Consider the following 15,811-nt stretch of genomic DNA (forward strand, 5'->3'; position numbering starts at 1 on the left):
TTGGAGACTGCACAACACAAAGTACAGGAAGCAAATAGGCAGTTAGAAGAGTGATAATCTTTCAAGCATCAATAATAAAACAAAAGGACAAATAGTATTAAGTCTGTTTAAGAGAAATTTATTATAGGTTTCCATCAGAAGTAAATTTTAAATTATATCTTTACTGGCATTTAATCATATTGGGGTGGATTTTAAAAGGGTTACACACGTATATTACGTATATTACGTGCGTAACCGTGAATCCCCGCTCCTGCATGCGCCGAGCCTATTTTGCATAGGCCCAGTGACACGCGCAAGCCCCGGGACGCACGTATGTCCCAGGGCTTGAAAACATGGGCGGGGAGTGGGTGGGGCGGTCTGGGGGCAGGGTGCGGCAGGACTGAGGCCTCCGGCACAGTGGATGTGCCAGGAGATTGCGCAACCTACGCCTGCCCAGAGGCAGGTGCAACTTATTTAACAAAGGTCAGGGAGGGTTTAGATAGGGCTGGGAAGGCGGGTTAGGTAGGGGAAGGGGAGAGGAAGGTGTGGGGGGGAGCGGAAAGAAAGTTCCCTCTGAGGCCGCTCCGATTTCGGAGGGAACGGGGAAAGTCATCGGGGCTCCCCTAGGGCTCGGCGCACGCAAGGTGCACCTTGCGTGCACCGACCCCAGATTTTATAACATGCGTGCGGCTGCGTGCTATTGTTATAAAATCGGGTGTAGATTTGTGCGCACCGGGTTACGCACACAAATCTATGCCCGCGCGTAGCTACTAAAATCTGGCCCATACTATATATGAATTAAATCCACAAAAGATGGATTATAAAAAGAAAAAAAAAAGACAAATATGGAAAATTACTAATTTATAATACATCACAAGTCCACATTATATATTTTCTGGATAAAAGGAAATAATAAAAAGTGAAACAAGATAATAATCAATGATCCCACACAAGCAAGGATTAAATTACTTCTTCCAATCCCTCAACATTCCTGCCCACTAACAAATCACATGGTTTATCCTTCAAAAATGATTCTAAATGAGTAGGGCCCAAAAATACATTTATTCCTCTGATGAGTATTTTACATTTGCAAGGAGGTTTTTTAAAAAAGGAAGAATCCAGTGAGAATATACATTGCTTAAGCTGTAAAAAGCAATTCTTTCTCATCTGGCTGTCCCTCACAACATCAGGGAAACTTTGTGTTTTTTGGCCACAGAAAGGCTGATTCTTATACTTAAAGTATTATTTAAAAATCAAATCTTTGTTTGACTCTAAAATACAAGTAATAATAAGAATAGCTCTAATTGTGCTGTTATCTTGGGGATCCTGTAAAAAACTATGGACCTGATATTCAGCTGGCAGATAGAATATCTACTTAAGTTCAGTGGCCTAGATAGCCAGCTAAGACACTTATCTCTTAGCTGGAGAACTTTGTGGGTGGGCAGTGGGCGGATCAAGTCAGTGCTACTTAGCTGGATAACATATCCAGCTAAATAGCAATATTTAGAATTAGCTGGATAAGTTGTTTGTCTAAGTTAGACCTGTTCAATAGTGGGTCTAAATTTTGACGGATACAACTTACCTGGCTAAGAAGCAACTTCTGCGTGGATATTCGGCGGCATAGCCGTGCCGCTGAATATCCACATTAAACTTAGCCATTTAGGCTTTCAATATCTACCCCAATAGATTAGAACTTTTGAATAGTGTCAAAACATCCAAAGCCTCCTCTTCTGTATTCAAAGTTCTTTTCATATCATAAATATAATAGCACTGATAAAACTTAAATTCTTTATCTTGAGAAAACTGCAAAATTTCAGTAAAATATTTCTTAAGCAACTCAGTGATAGAAAGATATTTAAATATAGGAAAATTCAACCAATGTAAATTTTTAGACCTCTTCCTATTCTCTAAGGGGTGGATTTTAAATGCCCTGCGTGTGTAAATCCGGCTGGATTTACGCGCGCAGGGCCCTCGCGCGCCGGCGCACCTATTTTGCATAGGCCGCCGGCGCGCGCAGAGCACTAGGACGCGCGTAAGTCCCGGGGCTTTGTAAAAGGGGCGTGTCGGGGGCGTGCCCGGCGCGACGCAGCGTTTCGGGGGCAGTGACGCGGGCGTGGTTTCGGCTCGGGGGTGTTCCGGGGGCGTGGCCGCGGCCTCCGGACCAGCCCCCGGGACCGGAACACAGAGCGGGGCTGCCGGCCGGCGCACGCAAAGTTACGCCTGCTGAAAGCAGGCGTAACTTTGCCGACAAAGGTGGGGGGGGGGTTAGATAGGGCCGGGGGGGGGGGGTGGGTTAGGTAGGGGAAGGGAAGGGAAGGTGCGGGGGAGGGCGAAGGAAAGTTCCCTCCGAGGCCGCTCCGATTTCGGAGCGGCCTCGGAGGGAACAGGCAGCGCGCGCTGGGCTCGGCGCGCACAGGTTGCACAAATGTGCACCCCCTTGCATGCACCGACCCTGGATTTTATAAGATACTCTAAAATCCAGCGTACTTTTGTTCGCGCCTGGTGCACAAACAAAAGTACGCGATTGGGCACATTTTTAAAATCTACCCCATTTTGCATAGGCCGCTGGTGCGCAGAGCCCCGGGACGCGTGTAAGTCCCGGTGCTTTGTAAAAGGGGTGTGTCGGGGGCATGTAGCGCGTGACGCAGCGTTTTGGGGGCGGCGACGCGGGCGTGGTTTCGGCCCAAGGTTGTTCCGGGGGCGTGGCCGTGGCTTCCGGACCAGCCCCCGGGACCAGAACACGGAGCGGGGCTGCCGGCCGGCTCGCGCAAAGTTACGCCTGCTTTCAGCAGGCGTAACTTTGCCGACAAAGGTAGGGGGGGGGTTTAGATAGGGCCAGGGGGGTGGGTTAGGTAGGGGAAGGGAAGGGAAGGTGTGGGGGAGGGCGAAGGAAAATTCCCTCTGAGGCCGCTCCGATTTTGGAGCGGCCTCGGAGGGAACAGGCAGCGCGCGCTGGGCTTGGCGCGCACAGGTTGCACAAATGTGCACCCCCTTGTGCGCGCCGAGCCCCTGATATCCAAGGCCGGTGCTAGCTTTTTTGCTGCTCTGTGCAATTCATTCATTGTCTGTCCCGGGCCCATCAAATAAAGCCTAGCTCCATCCTGCAATCTATATTTTAAAAACTGATATGTCCCCAAGCCCAGTACCGATGGATAAGGAAGGGAAAGAGGTACCCTAGGCAAACCTTCAGCCTTGCACATAAGCCACCAACATACATATTGGGGCGGATTTTAAAAGGCCTGCGCGCGTAAATCCTTCCGGATTTACTGGTGCGCCTAAAGCCCCGGGACGCGCGTAAGTCCCGGGGCTTTCGAAAAGGGGCGGGAGGGGGCGTGTCCGGGGCGTTGCCGAAATGACGCGGCGTTTCGGGGGCGGGCCCGGGGGCGTGGCGCCGGCCCGGGGGCGTGGTCGAGGCCTCCGGACCAGCCCCCGGGACCGGAGGACAGAGCGGCGCTGCTGGCCGGCGCGCGCAAACCTTCAGCTACGCGCGTATCTTATAAAATCCAGCGTACTTTTGTTCGCGCCTGGTGCGCGAACAAAAGTACACGATCGCGTATTTTTTAAAGATCTACCCCATTATATTTACATGCACTGCTGTGGTGCCAACCAGAAAATTCTGCAAAAAAGACACTTCCAACTCCTATGGAATTAGACTTTTTGTAGTGTGTATTGGGTGTGGGCTTGGCCCTCAGAAAGCCATGAATAAACAGAATTACCATTACAAAAGAGTGAACTTCCCATACCAAAACAACCCTAATAATCTTATATATGAAAAGGCAACACTGCACATATTACACCAGGCCCTAGAACACCAATAGAACTCTTATTAGGAAACCAGGCTGCTATAGATCCCTACACATAAATTACATGCCAGCAAAATACCTCACCTCGGCCACATATGCAGAACACAGAAAGACCCTCACCAAATACAGAATAAAGAGATCACAACGTATAAAGAGAAACGTACTGAGAAGAACTGAACTGGAACCCACAACAAGCCAATCTCTATATGGAGAGCAACAATGGAAAAATAGAACATTGCCATTCTTCATAAAACATTAAATAATAAAATTGGGGAGCTTGGGAAGGAAACAGAGAGGGTTGAAGCTCGAGCCAGATAAGAGTACCAGCTGTGAAGCCCTGTTTTATTTTACAACTTGCAGGTGAGAAGATCTACGGCACTGGTTAGTGACGTCAAAGGGGGCGTGGTGTAAGCGCTTATCTGCGACGCTGCTGCGGCGTCTATCTGGGGAGCTTGGGAAGGAAACAGAGAGGGTTGAAGCTCGAGCCAGATAAGAGTACCAGCTGTGAAGCCCTGTTTTATTTTACAACTTGCAGGTGAGAAGATCTACGGCGCTGGTTAGTGACGTCAAAGGGGGCGTGGTTTAAGCACTTATCTGCGACGCACCGCAGCCGCTTGGTCTGGCTTAGTCCGGCGCAGTCTGGTGTCTGGCTGAAAATCCAACCCAATCTCCTCCACTTTATTGACCGATGGGAAGGAAAAGAAAAGTGAAGATGTATACCTCCTCCCCACTACAACAACATCGAGTAGGCCCGATGGACCATCATGTCACACGACAGATGGAAACGCCTAGAGAGGACAGCGAGGGAGGAAGTGCTTTAGCCTCCCTGAGTCCTGGCGAAGGACCAGCATCTCCACCACAGCCATGCAGCTCCCCATCAGCTGCTAGCACTACGGAACTTGTAGGGATAATCCCAAAAGACTTAGGCTTGGTTAAACAAGCTGAAGCCTCGAGGATCGATAATGTATTGGTACAATCAAATGAAATATCTATCTCTCCCCTGGTCCTTTTGGAGTATAATATTATGCCAGGGTGTAACCCTGACAATATTACACTATATGATTTATGGCAAATGATTTCAAAACTTGATAAAAATATATCTACGATGAATAGCTCCTTATCTTCTGTAATAACTGGCAATAAGAATACTATAGTAGAACATGCAAAAAAGATTGATGATTGTGAAAAAGCAATACTTGGATTAAATACTAAAATGCAGTTGGTAGAAAATTCAGAGAAGGTGTTCATGAGAGATAGTATAATTATACACAAGGAAATTGAATATGCTGAAAATTTGCTGAGGGCAAGAAATTTGAGGTTAATTAATTTTCCTCTGACGAGGTTGTTGTCTCCCTTAGAAATGTTTAAAAAATTTTTCAGAGAGGTTTTGAGTTATGATGAGGGAGATATACCAAAATTATTTAAGATATTTTATTACTCAAAGAAGTTAGAGAGAAATGATAATGTTAATGTAGCAGAGGAGCATACTTTGGGTATTACAACCTTTCTAGAGGAGTCTATAGATGTGATAGAGAATAGAGCAACTCTATTTGTGTCATTCATTGCAGAGCAAGATAGGGCGATACTATTCACGAAATTTTTTAGAAATAGAGATGTCCCCTTTTGCGGACATAAAGTCCAAATTTTCCCCGATGTTGCCCGAGCCACTCAGGCAAGAAGGAAATATTTCTTATCTTTAAAATCGCGTGTTTTGGCTCTGGGAGCAACTTTCTTTTTAAAATGTCCTTGTTTTTGTTTTATTTCGTATCAAGGGAAAAAATTTGGATTTAATGATCCATCGCATTTGGAAACATTTCTACAGGATAAAAATCAGGAACTGAACTTAGAGACGAATGTCCAATAAAAATTAACACTCTGTTTCCCTTCAATTGTTTATTACTATTAGTTTTTGTAATAAGTTTTTCATTAGTATATTATATGTATAAAAGGTTATATATAAATTACATTATTAATCCCCCAATTATGGGCATGTTAAGTAATGTAGATTATTAGGATTGGAATGATTTCCAGTATATTTTCTTTGAGTTTTCTTAACATTGCAACATATTTCTTAATTTCATGATTGTAATCAAGAAAGAAAAATTAATAAAGTGTAAATAAATAAATAAATAAATAATAAAATCAAGAAATATAAAACATCAATCATAATAGTAAAATCATATTCATTAAAAGAATAAATATTTCAAACCAGTTAATAAATAGAATATCCAAATTTTTCCAAACACCAATAAAATATTTCAAAACATCTGATGAATAAAAAAATCCAATAATTAAAAAATGTTCTATTCCCCCCCCAAAATAAAATTTTCAAAAGAGCAGAATCATCAAATTACATCCAATAATTAAAACTAATAAAGATTAAAAAATCTTCTGCTCTCTATACCTGGGATCTTCTAATTTCCAATCACCCTGAGACTGTAATGGATTTGGGGAGGTAGGGCCACACAAATTTTATCTTCTCTCTCACACACGTGCACAATAACACATTCATTCTCTCACACACTCTCTCTCTCTCTAACATACACAGGCTGCCTCTCTCCCTCACAGATACATTATGTGTGTGTGTGTGTGTGTGTGTGTGTGTGTGCCTATGAGAGCCTATATGTGACACATGGGCTCTCACAGGCACACAAACATATACAAAAACACAAGCATACAGGTTCTCACACAGACACAAAGGAGGCTTAAGGCAATCTGCTCCCTGGACAAGAGAAGAGATGGCATGCCCCTCCCCTCCCACCCTCCAAGGCATGGAATAGCACAGGTCTAATCACTGAGATGTCAAGGAGGTGATGTCCCCTTGGAGTTTGGCCCTTTCGATGATTTGAAATGCTGAGGAAGTGGGCAGACAAGGATCAGAATTCCCAGAGGTGTGGCAGATAAATTATACATGAATAACAGATTTTACATAAAAAGGACACTCTTCTGATATAAAAATATATCTTATAACAATATTTACATGCAATGCTGTGATGCCAGAGAGAAAACCCTGCAAAAAAGACATTTGAAGCCCATATGGTATTAGGCCTATTGTAAAGTGCATTGGGTTTGGGCTTAGCCCTCAAAAAGCCATGAATAAACTGAACTACAATTATAATATAGAAAACTTCCGACACCAAAACCGCACTAACTGCCAGCACGCAAAATAGTGAAAATCCTACCCGAAACAGAACATCATAATAGTAAAATCATACAAATAAAAAAATAAATATTTCAAGACTGCTGACGAATAGAATAATATTCTAAAATTGAATTCATATAAACATTTTCAAAGTTCCCAAAAACCTATAAAATATGTAAAAATAGCAGACATATCAAATAACATCAATAATAATTAAAACTAATAAGGATAAAAAAAATGTCCAGTTTTTCATACCAGGGAACGTTTGATTTCCAGTCACTTTGAAATTGGCCTGGAGTAGTGAGGGAATGGGGGGGGGCTACACAAAAACTTTGTCCACTTTCTCTCATATTACATAAAGGTAGATTTTCAAATGAACGCGCCAATTTTATAACATGCGCACATTGCCGTATGCATGTTATAAAATACAAGTGCACGTCCATTTTTGTATCAGTGCGTGCATGTGCGCGTGAGTTGTGACTCGAACACCCAGGGGGATATTTGTAAAAACTGCACGACGATGTGAGTAGGCCTACCCCAGTTCCCTCCCGGTCCTCTCCAATTAAGGAGCGGACTGGGAGGGAACTACCCTATCCTCTTAACTAGTCATCCTCTCTTTTCCCCTCTCCTCTCCTCCCCGACCCCTAAACCTACCCTAACTACCCTAGATTTTTTTGTTTAAGAACTTACCTGCTCAATGGAGCAGGAGTAAGTTCTGCATGCCGGCTGGCTGCCGGTGCGTGCTTCCCTGGCCAGTATAGCACCTAATGGTGCTATACTGGCCGGCCCTTTCTCTGCCCCCATCCAGTCCCTTTTGCAGACCTGTTTTTAAAAGCCTGGCGCGTGCAAAAACCGGGAAATATGCGCGTGGCCAGGCCATTTCTAAAATGTACTCGGTGCGCACGTGGCCCGGCCACACGCGTATCTCCCAGTTTTTGCATGCGCTGGGCTTTTAAAAATGGGCTAATACATTTTAACAAACATATGTTCATTCTCACACACACACACTCGCTCACACTCTCTCACAAGCTGTCATACACACAAGCTTTCTCACACTCTCATGCTCTCTGTCATACACACACACACACGCTCACACTCACATGCTCTCACACACACGAATGCTCACTCTCACACATGATCACTCACACTCATACTGACACTCAATGCTCTCATACACACATGAACACTCACCTGATCCTTCTTGCTCCCCTTTCTTCTAACTCACCCCTTCTCTTTCCTTCCTTCTCTGCCCTTTTGCTTTCCTTCTCTCCCCTCTCACTCACCTCTTCCCTCTTTCCCTCTCCCCTTCTCACTTTCCCCCTTTATTCCATCCCCTCTCTCACACCTTCCTCTCCTCTCCCATGCCCTTCACCCTCACCCTCAACAGCTGTTCCTAAACACCCCTAAAGGGAACCTGCTACAAAGCAGCATAAATCAGGAGAGAGGAGGCTGCTAGGAAAACACTCAAACTCAATCTCTATGCATGAGATGTGAAAAGGACTGAAAATGGGAGGCTATTTGCCAACTGGATGGCTCAGTGGATGGTCACAGAGCCTTACACCTTTATGTTACTGGATCTAACCCAGCTCAGGTCAGTAATGACAGAATATCCTTACTAGCTTTTTTTTTTATTTTAAATTTTATATTATGCTTTTTGGAACTTCAAAGCGGATTACATTCAGTTACTATAAATATTTCCCTATCTTGAGAGGGCTCACAATCTAAGGCCTAGATTCATCAAAATGCTATAAATAAAGCAGAAATATGACGTTAGCATCTGCAATAAAAACAAATGTGTGTGGTTAGGGAAATTACTGATATACCGCAAAGGATATTTACATTTCGCAACTCATGACACTTTATCATGTTTCGATACTTTTATCGCATCACAACGCCTTATCGTGTTTTATGTCATTTTACATCTGGCGCATTATTTTCTTTGTTTATATATACCGGCTTCCTGCAGCTGCCTCTTTGAGCGTGTGTCAGGCGAGGGAGAGAGAGGAGAAGAGGTGAGTTCTTAGTTGGAGTTTAGTGGAGGCTTTTTGCGACTTCTGTTGTCTTGTTGTCTTGTTTTGTGTTTTCATCTGTTTTCCTTTACCTTTGTCTCTTGTCTTTATCTGCATGTGGAAGTTTTTGATAGTTTGTCCTGTCTATCCGTTTGTCTTTATGTGGTGGTAGTAGAGGAGTGTGGAAGAGTGAGGAGCTGGAGAGGATGGAGTATAGAAGGCATAGGAGAGAGGAGAGGCATGAGGAAAGAAAGAAAAGAGGCAGGTAGGAGTTTCAGGTGGAGGAGGAGTAGGAGTGGAGACAGAAGGAGAGATAGGGAGGAGAGAAGGGATAGGAGGAGGTGTGAGGGGAAGAGTATAGGCAGGCAAGTGTAGAGGGAGGAGGATGGCAGGGTATGGCTAGACAGAGAGAGCAGGGGGAGGGAGTTGACAGGGCAGGTGCAGGCAGGGAGGGGAGCGTGGAGTGGGAGCGAGAATCAGGAGAGTGACACCACCTCTCCAGAAATGGAATTGGCTAACTGCTCATCTGGCAGCCAGGTAGCAGGTCAGACTTATCTTTGCACACACAAGCTCAGCATTGAGGACAACGAAATGCTCATTGTTGAGGTTCTTGAAAATTACAACATGCTATCTGGGAAATATGCAGTGAAGACATCCAGGACAGCCAAGCGCCAGATACGGCACACCATTGCCCAAGCTACATCCTGGCGCAGCTGAATAAAGAGGACTGGAGTGCAGGTAGCCCACCACAACCACGAAGTAAAAGCCCAGCTGAAAAATAAAGTTGCAAGCCACAACAGGTATCAGCACCAGACAGGAGGAGCAGCCCTTGGCTGATAGTCCTCAAGCCCATGGAGGAGCACCACATTCAATGGCTGGGACCAGATGTCTTCGAGGGAATGGACGATACCCTGGACATTACGCGAGCTGGGGCTGGTAAATTCACGTCACCTGTAAATATCAAGTCTGCTACAGATGTCCACATATTTTGCCATAAGATACATGCATTGATTGATGCAAAGTGCACTTCTTATGCCAAACTGTACATGTGCACTTCTTAGCATTTATTCCTATGTCTTCTTCTTTGTTTCTACATGTCACACCCAGGAAACCCCCTGTACCAGCCGTGAAGCCCCAGTGACCATCAGCACAGCCCCAGCTATTAGTATAGACTTAAAACTCGATGTTCAGACCCAGTGGAGCAAGGAAGAGGAGGAGTAGCAGCAGCTGACAGAATAACATCAGCCTCAACAACCCCTTGGTTCACCCCTATAGCTCGACACAAGCCTTAACCTTTCCAGCTTCATGGAAGTGACATCCCTGCCATGGGAGGAAAATGTCCAGTCCCCATCTGCCTCCAGCATGCCACGTCACCAGTCGGATGCACCTGAGAACCAGCCAGCTGAGCCCTATAGCCTGGGCATACCACCTTTGGAGCAACAGACAGTGCCTCAGCCATCACCAACCACAGTACCAGAAGCATAGGAGTGCACTGTCCTCCTCAACCACACCCACACCTTATATGAGCAGATCTGGTGTAGTTGAGGAGGGCTCACATCAACCACATCAATGCTGTGCAGGCTTAACCACCATCTTCATCAAGAACTTGACATCTGCCATAACCCAACTAATTCAAAGACTACAAGAGCCTGCACTCATGCCATCCCCATCCTCCCAGAAGTCCACTCTGCACAGCATTCCCCGGCTCTCAGGATGGACCAGGAGTAAGTCCCCCAAAGATATGGCACCCCCAAACAGTCAAAAGCCCAGATGAGGAAAAGGTCCCAAGTAATAAAGGGTAAAAGGTTTCACTCAAAGATGACTTGTCCAAACAAGCCAGGCTGGTTCTCTGCACAGAGGTCCTATGCTGGATAGATGGAAGAAGACTACTGAGTCCATCCTGACTACAGAGTTCCTGTGCTTGCTTGCTCCTCTATGCTCTGCCCATAGTCCTGCCTCATTAATGCAGTCTTCAGTCACGGTCAGGCTGGTGTTTCTTCTCATCTCATTCTACTGCTGGCTCCATGCTGGTGTTTCTTCTCATCTCATTCTACTGCTGGCTCCATGCTGGTGTCTCGTCTCAGCTCATCCTGCTGCTGCTTTCATACTGGTGTCTCTTCCATCTCATCCTGCTGCTGCCTCCATGCTGGTGTCTCATTTCCTGGGGCTCCTGCCTCCATACTGTGTTCTCCATTCCTGGGGCTCCTGCCTTCATACTGTGCTCTTCAGTCCTGTTCCTGCTGCCTCCATGCTGTGCTGCCCAGTCCTGGTCCTGCTGCCTGCTACTTGAACTTTGCTGCTGTGGCCCTTAGGCTTTCCCCTTTGAGTGCACTCTTTCAACATAGACTATCTGGGCCCTTGCTTGCCATCACATACTTATGCTGGCATCAACTCAACATTAGAGCTCTACTGTATCTATTGGGTTGCCACTTCCACTTTCTAGGTGTTACGACCATCGCTGCCCGACGTCTCCACTCCGCCTTCCTTACCTCTCTGGTGACTCCTCCTGTGGTTGTCGGACGTTTGGCTGCCACGGCATCTGCCTGCCGTCCTCTCTGGCATCCGTGGACCAGCTTGGGCACTGCCTCCCGCCATGCTGTTCAGCTGCCTTAGGGCGCGCATGCCGCGTGTCCCTGCTTCAAGTACCTTCAGTGGCGCAAACCTCAGGGGCGTCCCCCTGTGATGACGTCATGCATCCAGGATATAAAAGGCCTACGTGATTGCTAGCTAATTGAGTTAGCAAAGGTTCAGGTTTCCTACGGATGGGATTCGCTCTCCATACCTTGCAACTCTGCCTCCTTTGGACCTACTCTATTTGGGGTACCCACTCCTCGGAGGCCTCTCTCTCTTTCTTATCTTTCAGGTCGCAGTCTGGAACCGGTACTCGCTCCTTGAGGGCCCATGTTCCTGGACTCGCTACTTGGACTCCATTTCTACCAGGAAGACACCGCTGCCTATAACATCTGTGAGTTACCATCTCTATCTCTCAGAGCTATTCCCTGGAACCAGGTACTCGCTTAAGGGCCTGCCTTTACTCCAGCTCCTGTGCTCCACACTGAAAGACCGTTACGTGAGTACATTACCAATGAGGCTCTATTCCTGAACTCTGATTATCCTACTACTACTCACAATATCAGTTCTCTCTATTACAGCACAGCCATTGTGGGATCTCTGTTCCAGAGCCTGAGGGACTACAAGCCCAACCGGGCTACTTTCCAGCTCATTACTGCCACCTCTGGTGGTTCACCAATCCTGTATAATAAAAGAACTAGTGTGTGTGTGTGTCTCCTACGCTGAGCCTGACCTGTGGCCCCTCACGGGACTTCCCCCCCCCATGGGCGTGGTCATCTGCCACAGGTCCAGGGATCCACCCAAAACCCTTACAAATAATAACACTCGGTTCTTTGCAGTAATCATGATTTTGTAAAAGGATAAGATCATCATACTGTATGTGTCACGGTGCCATTTGTAACAATATATGTACATGTCTCCACTAAATGTGCTGGTAATTTCTGTTACAAAGTCATGTACTATTTGATACCCTGTCCTTGCAGAATATAATTACCAAAGACATTGACTTGCTTTAATTCTGGTGACACAATGTTTAATAAAGTAGTCACATACTATGAAACTTCACTTTCTGGTTGTGTTTTTTCATTGTGTAGTTTTTGTCTTAAGGGTTCTCTGATATATACATAGTATGTTTAGACCGTGTGTATAAAACCTACTTGAAGTTATGATGTCATCTTTCTTACCATAGGTGGTGAATCCACTTGGTGGGTGTGCAGCTGTGTTGCTGATTAAATTTGTGGAGGAAGTGAGGTCCTGGATACATATAATAGTGGGTAGGGGTTGATGTTGGATTTTGTGTTTTTATGAGTTACTGATATATGTGTTTTAATTCAATGAAGATAACATTTGTTGCCGACTCTTGTGAAGGTGCAGTATTCCAGAGGGCGGAAGGCTGGAAGGCTTCGCTTCTCTTTGGTTGAGTCGGGAGTAAATTGTCCCTGAAGAAGCTGCGGCGAAACAGGGATCCTTGTTGGGACGTGGAGGATTGCTCCCATATAGACTGTACTTGAGGTTGAGCAGAACCAAATGAAGAGAATCTCAACCTGACAAGTAGTGGTGATCTTAGACGGGGGTGGATTTTAAAAAAAAGGTTGGGGGGGGGGTAGTGTGTGTGGATGAATGGCTGAAATGGGGTATTTTAAGATGTTGCTGTTAATGTATTGCTGCTAATGTATTTGGGTTTTTGATGTTATGGTGGGATGTATATCAGGTTGCACAGGTCTTTGCATCAATGCTAATGTATGTATTAATGGATACATTTATGAAAATTCTGTATATGTATTGTATCAATATTGTCTTGTAATTGACTGAGATAATTAAGAATAAATTAAGAATACATTTTTATATGAGGATATGATGTATTAGAACTCTCAGATTGATGTTATTGGACTCCCTATATATGTGTGTTATGGGGAAAAAGGTATACCATACGTAGGTTAATGATTGTAATTGAGTGAATAAAAACAAAATACAAACCCACTTAGAAGTTACAAAAAGTCAGAATATTGAGATGGAAATTGCTGAGAAGGACACCTATTGTAATTGAAACAGAAGATTTAAAAAGGTGATTCAAGGATGGTGGAGAAAGTCCACCAAAAATCAGTGGTTAATCCTGGAGGAATCATATGATACAAGTCCACCAATTACTGAGAGAAGAAAAACCTATGAAAGGGAACATTAAAGAACCTGAAAGAAACAAGGATATGATATAGTTGAAGAGAGGACTGATTAAAAAAAAGTAAAATGGAGCATGAACCAAAAAGAGGCCTTAAGAATTCAAAAGAACATGCCCCATGCGATATATTAAAGACAGTATGCATTAAAGAGCATGTACTGACACTGAATTTGCTGGGTCAGACAGCAAAAAATTCACTTGGGGTGCATCCTTTAGAATCCCTATGTAATATATTTGTTAAATATAGTATGCATTAAAGAGCATGTATCTAATGCTGTATTTGCCAGATTAGAGAGCTAGAATTCATAAAAAAGATGTGAAATATATCTTAAAAAAATTAGATAGCAAAAATGTATGAAGGGGATAAACTGGTAAAATACTATGGCATCGGAAACTTGTTACATAACAGGAAAATTATGAGTGAGCAACCAGAGCAGCAGAAAGGCTCCCATTCAAAAATGTATTATGGTTCTGTAGATAGGGAATGAATAGAAACTGAATGATGAAGGATGGAGATTAAAATCAGAATATGGAATAAAGATACCAGACTGGGAATTTAAAGGATGAAGAGAGGCTGAGATTAATTGAAGAAGCAAAGGATGAAAAGAAGCCAAAAAGCAGACTCACTAATACTTTTGTGAGATAAAGATATGGAATGAAGCCTGATGAGTGGAACTAAATCCAGTTTTGCAAAGTAGACCAAAGGAAGGCAACCAATCCCAGAACAGTCAAATAAGGTAAAGCCACCAGTATTAAAGAAAGGGAAAAAAAAGAGATAAAATAAGAATAGACTGTCACTGAAAGTCTGAGAGGAAACTCAAGAGTGAGAGAAGAAAGAAGAAATGTGTGTAGCAGATCTAAGAGATTACTTGATGTAAGAAGCAGACCGGAGATTGATCTTAATAAACTAATTAAAGGAAAAAGGGGACATTCAAAGGAACACATCCCATTCAATGTCTTGTTTAAGCCTGCAGGTATTAAAGAATTGAGCTCATATATCCAGCTTCTGAGTGGCCAGAGCATGGGCATGACCTATATTCAATTATCTGAGTCTTAAGTGACCATAGGCACAGGATTATATAGACCACATCTTTCATAGTGCAGTCAGAAGAGTGTGATAAGGGATAGAGCTTACCTGTAATGGGATGAACAAACTCAGTTATATATAATGATAGCAGACAAACAGAACACAGTTGACAGGGGTGATGGCCCAGGTTCTGGAGAGAAGAAGGAGATGGCAGAGAGAAAATCAATTCAGAGGGCACCAGAATATCATGCAGGTTCCTACCTCTGCAAAAAGCGAATCTTGGGGGTTCCTGAACATCGGGTGTGGCCTAAGAATAGACCAGTGAGTACATATGATATTGTAAAACTGGTTAATCCACTCCGAAAAAGGGAGAATACAAGTGAAACAGTTGGGTGGATCTTTGAGCAAGGAATAAATAATAGATCCCTATTGATGTATAACGCACATTTGAAAGCTGTTTTGAAAATATATAAAGGATAGCAAATGTTGCTTACCTGTAACAGGTGTTCTCACAGGACAGCAGGATGTTAGGCCTCACATATGGGTGACATCACAGGATGGAGCCCAATCACGGAACACTTTTGTCAAAGTTTCTAGAACTTTGACTGGCCCCTACTGGGCATGCCCAGCATGGCACAAACCCTGCAGCCAGCAGGGGTCCCTCTTCGGTCTTATTTAAAAGCTACAGGCAGTGCCGAAAAAGAAAATGATAAAACGAACCCAACACCGCGGGGTGGCAGACGGGTTTCGTGAGGACTAACATCCTGCTGTCCTGTGAGAACACCTGTTACAGGTAAGCAATATTTGCTTTCTCACAGGACAAGCAGGATGGTGAGTACCGAGCTGAGGATGTCCGAACATGCACCAAATGTAGCCAAGGGCGTGCAACAGGCACAACAACTGGGGCGGAATTTGGAAGAGGGCATCCTGAACCCCACCAGGCAGGCGGAAGGGTATTGGTACGATACGTCGTAAATCGGTTACGCAAGACAGACTGGCCGAAGATGGAATCTTGTTTTCCGGCTTTGTCTAAGCAATAGTGGGCTGTAAAAGTATGGAGAGAACTCCAAGTGGCAGCCCTGCAAATGTCAGGAAGCGGCACCA

At 44.6% G+C, this 15,811-nt stretch overlaps 1 protein-coding gene across 2 annotated transcripts in view; it reads right to left on the bottom strand.

The window, feature by feature from the left end:
* RASGRF2 (Ras protein specific guanine nucleotide releasing factor 2) overlaps positions 1-15,811 on the bottom strand; it is an 888,178-nt gene that overhangs the window by 201,527 nt on the left and 670,840 nt on the right. The gene's annotated exons all lie outside the window — the stretch shown is intronic.

This window comes from Rhinatrema bivittatum, chromosome 1 (assembly GCF_901001135.1).
Source record: "Rhinatrema bivittatum chromosome 1, aRhiBiv1.1, whole genome shotgun sequence".
NCBI classification, from domain to species: Eukaryota; Metazoa; Chordata; class Amphibia; order Gymnophiona; family Rhinatrematidae; genus Rhinatrema; species Rhinatrema bivittatum.